The following is a 7,679-nucleotide window of genomic DNA, read 5'->3' on the forward strand; positions in this document are numbered from 1 at the left end:
GGAACCAGAGATCAAATTGCCAACATCTGCTGGATCATCAAAAAAGCAAGAGAGTTCCAGAAAAACATCTATTTCTGCTTTATTGACCATGCCAAAGCCTTTGACTATGTGGATCACAATAAACTGTGGAAAATTCTGGAAGAGATGGGGATACCAGAGCATCTGACCTGCCTCTTGAGAAACCTGTATGCAGGTCAGGAAGCAACAGTTAGAACTGGACATGGAACAACAGACTGGTTCCAAATAGGGAGAGGAGTACGTCAAGGCTGTATATTGTTACCTGCTTATTTAACTTACATGAAGAGTACATCATGAGAAACGCTGGGCTGGAAGAAGCACAAGCTGGAATCAAGATTGCCAGGAGAAATGTCAGTCACCTCAGATATGCAGATGACACCACCCTTATGGCAGAAAGTGAAGAGAAACTAAAAAGCCTCTTGATGAAGGTGAAAGAGGAGAGTGAAAAAGTTGGCTTAAAACTCAACATTCAGAAAACGAAGATCATGGCATCTGGTCCCATCACTTCACGGGAAATAGATGAAACAGTGGAAACAGTATCAGACTTTATTTTTGGGGGCTTCAAAATCACTGCAGATGGTGATTGCAGCCATGAAATTAAAAGACGCTTACTCCTGGGAAGGAAGGTTATGACCAACCTAGATAGCATATTAAAAAGCAGAGACATTACTTTACCAACAGAGGTCTGTCTAGTCAAGGCTATGGTTTTTCCTGTGGTCATGTATGGATGTGAGAGTTGGACTGTGAAGAAAGCTGAGTGCCAAAGAATTGATGCTTTTGAACTGTGATGTTGGAGAAGACTCTTGAGAGTCCCTTGGACTGCAAGGAGATCCAACCAGTCCATTCTGAAGGAGATCAGTCCTAGGATTTCTTTGGAAGGAATGATACTAAAGCTGAAACTCCAATACTTTGGCCACCTCATGCGAAGAGTTGACTCATTGGAAAAGACTCTGATGCTGGGAGGGATTGGGGGCAGGAGGAGAAGGGGACGACAGAGGATGAGATGGCTGGATGGCATCGCTGACTCGATGGACGTGAGTCTCAGTGAACTCCGGGAGTTGGTGATAGACAGGGAGCCCTGGCGTGCTGCAATTCATGGGGTTGCAAAGAGTCAGACACGACTGAGTGACTGAACTGAACTGAAGTGTTTAAAAATGTCAGTATTGGCTGCATTCACGCTGCCCCAATCTACTGCTTCAGTATCTAAGGGGATGCCTGGGAAACTCTTTCAAATTACACCTTTTTTGTCTCTCTTTCTTACCCTAGCCCCTCAATTCCATTTGTATTTTGATATAATTTATTTCCCCACCTCTCACCTTAGCTTATTGAAAACTTCTGATCTGAAAAACAGATTCCTTCATCGATTGCTTTAGAGAGAATCATCTTACAACCAATTTTGTTTAGTTAGGGTAATAATGTAAAGTGAAAATACCTGTATTTTAAAATGTTAACACATATTCTGAGAGGTAAAACTATTAAGGTATGGTAAGCCAATGCATTTCTCTTAGGAGAACATCATGTACAGATTGAATTTTGAGCAGATTTTTGAGAGAGGAGTAACAGATAATGGTGTGGCCGAGGAGCGGGGAGGCATCTCGTGTTTTGGCAAAGGATGAAACAGACAAATCAGGGGTGAGGAATTGAAAATGTTCAGGAGAGCAATAATGTTGGGAGAAAGTACTGACTGGTCACTGGCCAAGTTTTCAGAAAGAACCAATTTGACAAACAGCTCCTACTTTCACTCACTTTTTCCCAAGGTCAGGGAGGTGAATGAGTGATGAGACTGGATCTAGGATCAATTAATCAGTCTCCCCTCCCCCTACCTTCTTTCTCTTCCTTTGGCTAGCCTCCACAGTGCCTTATTCTCACCTCGCCCTCAGGCGCTGTCCCTACCCTGCCTGGGACTGGTTGGCAATTCCAGAGAAAGGCAAAGGAAAACCATATTCTATAACCTAGCTGATACTCCAGGAGAAGGCTAATATTTTGCCTTTATTCCTTTGAATTTTCTGTACCTACTTCTCATTGTATTTGTTCTGCTGGGTTAAAAGAAAGGCAATATTATGTCCTTTAAATCTCAACGCCTGGTCTAATTGCAAAGAAAGTAGAGAATTAAGATAAATCTACTTATTTATCTCCCTGAAACTCCGCTTTCACTATGTTAGTCTCTGTTTATCTCCTTCATATGATTCCAATCATCTCCATAAAAAGTCTCAGTTTCTCTGACTTCTCAAGGCCTCCCATTTTTTACTTCTACTTTGCATAAGCAATGTTATTTCTCACTGTGTGGAGTGGATCAGTCATGGTCCTTGCCATCCTCAGGGCCCTTTCTAAGGGAAACTGTTCTTCCTACTTAGGTGGCAGTCTTAGGTATCCATTTCCATACCATATGACTCCTGGTCCCAGCTGAAGATTAGGGATAGGCATGTGACCCAAGGGCAACCAGTGTGTACGCTGACCAGCAGTATGTCACCTGACTTTGTACAAAAAGCTCTGCTCAAACCAGGATGAAAGTAATAAACTGGGATGATCAGGAAGTGTTTCTCACGACTTTGAAGGGGAAAGAAAGAGTGAATCAGGCAGTAATCTAAGGGAACAGGGTAGTTGGGAGCTAGACAAGAAATGAACTCAAAGAGAAGCAGAGACTGACAGAGGCTGGTAGTGTTGGAAGGGACGACTGGAAGAAGCTTGCATTTCAGGACCATGAGACCTCATGCACCATCTTTCTACCATAATTCATTTGACCTCAGAGGATGTGCTTTTCCACACAAGTTGCTCACAAATTTGCACAGAAGCTCTGGACTCCTGAACATGCCTGATGGGGTCCTGCATGCTCTGTTTATGTCCTACCTTTTCTTAGCTCTTGCCTCTTTTGCACCCATGCACTGAGCATTGTCACATTGTCCTTGAAGCTTTTCGAAGGCGCCAAGTTCTTTCCAACCTCGGAGTTTTCCTACAGGTTCTTTCCATGCTGTGAATTACTTTTCCCCACCTCACTCATTCCCAACACTTATTTCCCTCCTGGCTTCCTCTTCATTTAAATTCCAAGTGAAATGTTACTCCCTTGTACTTTCCCAAGTGAAATGTGATCTCTGTCTTATTCTGAGCACTTCCTGTTCCATCCTTTCATAGCACCAGTCATCGTTTGCAATGATATCTTTACTTGCACATTTATTTATTTGATGACTACTCCTTCCAAGTCTAGAAGCTACATGTGGAATAAGGAGAAGGGATATTTCTTCACCACTGTGTTCTTTGCATTTAGCTCAATGCCTAGGACATTGTAGATTTTTAATAGCCATTAAATGAATGAATGAATGAAATATATTAAATGATTTCCCCACTTTGGCTCAATCCTAACTACCTTTCTTAATTCAGATGTCAGATCCTTCACTCCTTTCTCTATCTCAGTGCTTCTTTTTTCTCCCATCTTTTAATTACGTTTATAGTTCAATCACTAAAAGTGTATTTGACATATATTATTATATCATTCGTTATTCCTTAATTGTTTTATGCATGCTTGGTTAATTTATCCACTGATTAAAGCAGGGATTGTGACACATGCCATGGATCCCCTCCTTCCTCAAAGTGCCTAGCACAGTACTAGACATGTTATGAAAATTTAATAAATACTTGGCAGCCTGAATCAAGTCCCTTTCCGTGATTGCACCAAAACACAGATATGAGATGCTATGCAGTTCTAGAGACTTACACTGAAGTCTCACGTGTTAGGAAAAAGTTCATCAGGATAAGAAAGTGATAAGAAAGTGAAAGTGAAGTTGCTCAGTCATGTCCGACTCTTTGCGACCCCTGGACTGTAGCCCATCAGGCTCCTCCGTCCATGGGATTCTCCAGGCAAGAATACTGGAGTGGGTTGCCATTTCCTTTTCCAGGAAATCTTCCCAACCCAGGGATTGAACCTGGGTCTCCCGCATTGCAGGCAGACGCTTTAACCTCTGAGCCACCAGGGAAAGGCCCACAGATGAAGATCTGGAATAAGCCCTGGGGAGGTTTTAAAGTCCATCTAAAAACATAGTCCTAATGTGTTTTTCAATTAAAACTTAGCCAACTAAGACCTGCTTTATGCTTTGAATACTAATAATCAGATTCATTGGTTCCCTTTGCATGAGCAAAGTCATAAGTGGGGAGAAAACCCTGTTTATTCATCTCAAATTAGACTTTAACATTTCCTAGCATAAGATTCAAAAGTATTGCTTTTAGTTCTACTTTTTGGACCTAGCTACCTTAATTTAAAAAATCTTATCTTTATCTCACCTCCATACCTAGATTATAAAAATCTTTGAAAGCAGGCACCGTATCTTCTTTCTTTTCAAAGAAATGGTTTTTATTAATTTAGTTTTACATGCAATAAAGCTGCACATATTTCAAGTGTACAGTTTGAGTTTTGACATATGTTTATGGAGAAGGCAATGGCACCCCACTCCAGTACTCTTGCCCAGAAAATCCCATGGACGGAGGAGCCTGGAAGGGTGCAGTCCATGGAGTCGCTGAGGGTCAGACACGACTGAGTGACTTCACTTTCACTTTTCACTTTCATGCATTGGAGAAGGAAATGGCAACCCACTCCAGTGTTCTTGCCTGGAGAATCCCAGGGACGGGGGAGCCTGTTGGGCTGCCGTCTATGGGGTCACACAGAGTCAGACACGACTGAAGTGACTTAGCAGTAGCAGTACACCGAATAACTACCACAGTCAAGATGCTGAACTTTCTTAAAATTTTATTTATTTCTTTCTGGCTGTGCTGGCTCTTTGTTACTGCTCAGGCTTTTCTCTAGTTGTGGCGAGTGGGGGCTCCTCTCCAGCTGCAGGGCACAAGCTTCTTACTGTGGTGGTGTCTTTTGTTGCAGAGCCCCGGCTCTAGGGTACGTGGGCTCCAGTAGTTGGCAGCTCACAGGCTTAGCTGGTCTGGGGCCTGAGGGATCTTCCTAGACCAGGGATCGGAACTGTGTCCACTACATTGGCGGGTGGATTATTAACCACTGGGCCAGCAGGGAACCCCAAGACACGGAACATTTCTAACACCTCCAAACTTTCAATGTGATGTTTTCCCTCGTGCCTCACTGTGTGTCCCTTATGTTATGAAATCACTTACCTATTTCTATTATTATAGATAAATGTTCATTTTATAGACTTTTATAAAAGTGTAAACATCAGTATGTGCACTTTATTGCCTGGATTTTTTTCATTGAGTATAATAATTTTGAGTCATTACCTGTTGATGCAAATATTAGTGAGTGGTACCTTTTGACTGCTGAGTACTATTCCACTGCATGGTCATACCATATTTTGTTTATCTCTTCACTCCTGATGGATATTTGGGTTATTTCCACTTTTAGAATATTACAAATGAAGCTGCTATGAACATCTGTAAACATGTTTTCGTATAGAATCAGGTTATAGATGGTGGATTCACTGGCTTATAGATAGTGCTTGTTTAAATTTTAACAAATCCACTAAACTGTTTTCTAAAGCGTTTGTACAATTTGACATTCCCACCAACACTTTCTGAGGTGAGATCACCCCCAGCACTTGGTGTTGCCAGTGTTTTTAATTCTAATTGTTATGAAAAGTATTTAATTTATGTATATCATTGTTTATTTTTTTCTCATGATGAGGAACATTTTTTTTCCATGTGCTTATTATCCATGTCTATCTTTTATGACGTGTCTGTCAAATCTTTTTCACATTTGTAAACTGGCACGTTGTTTGAGTTCTTTTTAAATTCTGGATTCAAGTTCTTTGATATAACTTTCAAATTTTAGCTTCTTGTGGAATTTCAGGTCACTGAGAATTTGTATTTTTCTGCTTCTTTGTGTTTTGGGGTATTTTGGATTCTACCATGGGCATTCTGAAAGTTTTGTTGTATAGACTCTGGGTTCTATTATATTCCTCTGAGAAACTTTGTTGATGTTTCCTTTTTTTACCATCAAGTAATTTGGTACAGCATAAGCTATAACTCTTTTCTTACTTTCTGTGGGCAGTCATCTAAATTTTAGTTCAATTCTTTAGGCCTTTGCTGTATTGTTTTAAATCTGTCCCACATATGCTTGGTTAAAGTGTCAACATGAACCTTTTAAAAAAGTTTTCATGCATAGGATTAGAGATTTACCTAATCCTCTGGGATTCTCTTTCCACCATCCAGTGTTGGCTGCTGTACAGGCTCTTTCCTTGGTTCTTCTTTCAAGGAAGATGGTGGGCCTTCTCTTATAGTTTTAGCTTCTTGAGTTTCAATAAACTCTGTTCAGTTCAGTTCAGTTCAGTCGCTCAGTCGTGTCTGACTCTTTGCGACCCCATGAATCACAGCACACCAGGCCTCCCTGTCTATCACCAACTCCTGGAGTTCACCCAGACTCACATCCATTGAGTTGGTGATGCCATCCAGCCATCTCATCCTCTGTCGTCCCCTTCTCCTCCTGCCCCCAATCCCTCCCGGCATCAGAGTCTTTTCCAATGAGTCAACTTTTCGCATGAGGTGGCCAAAGTACTGGAGTTTCAGCTTTAGCATCATTCCTTCCAAAGAAATCCCAGGGCTGATCTCCTTCAGAAGAGACTGGTTGGATCTCCTTGCAGTCCAAAGAACTTTCAAGAGTCTTCTCCAACATCACAGTTCAAAAGTATCAATTCTTCGGTGCTCAGCCTTCTTCACAGTCCAACTCTCACATCCATACATGACCACAGGAAAAACCATAGCCTTGACTAGATGAACCTTTGTTGGCAAAGTAATGTCTCTGCTTTTGAATATGCTGTCTAGGTTGGTCATAACTTTCCTTCCAAGGAGTAAACTCTGTTACTGCAGCCCAAGTCTGGGGCAAAACCATAGGAAAATGCAGAACTTACCCCATGCTTGTTGCTGCTCCACATTTCTATACTTCCCTCCATAATCTGCCTGCTTTTGTTTACTCTTCGGAATCTTCAGGTTTATTTTTTTTTCCAGAGTCTATAATTGTTACAAGGGGGAAGATTAGTCTAAAAGGGGGTTATGCCCCCATAACTGAAGGGAACTCCATTATATTCTTATCCCTTATCTGTTATCTTATCCCTTGCTCCATCTCTGTAAAGCTATGGCAGGAGCTTAGAGATCAGGTCTCCATTTTTCTTTCTGCTTCTTCATGAATACACATAGCCAAGACAATTGAAAAGACATACAGGATTCAAACAGAAGTTGGGAGGTTCGGGATGTTGTTAAGGGAGAGAGCAGAAGTGTCAAATTTTTCTAAGCATTGCAGAATAGATATTTTGGTTCTTAAAGTCTCAATTAGTGGACTATATCCACTTTTTTCCTGCTTGTTTATACTACCTACCAGTGTTGAGTTTCTACTGTGTGCCAGTAGAAATTGTGCTTTATATACATTATCTTTAATTCGTACGTCTACAACAACTAAAGATTTTTTTTTTTTTCAACTCTGTCTCCTCACATTAGGGAATAGGTCTCAGGAAAGTTAAACACACTGTGCAATAGTCACATAGTTCCTTGTGCTTAGTCACTCAGTCGTGTCTGACTCTTTGTGATCCCACGGACTATAGCCCGCCAGGCTCCTCTGTCCATGGGGATTCTTCAGGCAAGAATACTGGAGTGGATTGCCATGCTCTCCTCCAGGGGATCTTCCCAACCCAGGGATCAAACCCAGGTCTCCCTCTTGCAGG

This window comes from Bos javanicus, chromosome 14 (genome assembly GCF_032452875.1).
Source record: "Bos javanicus breed banteng chromosome 14, ARS-OSU_banteng_1.0, whole genome shotgun sequence".
In the NCBI taxonomy this organism is placed as follows: Eukaryota; Metazoa; Chordata; class Mammalia; order Artiodactyla; family Bovidae; genus Bos; species Bos javanicus.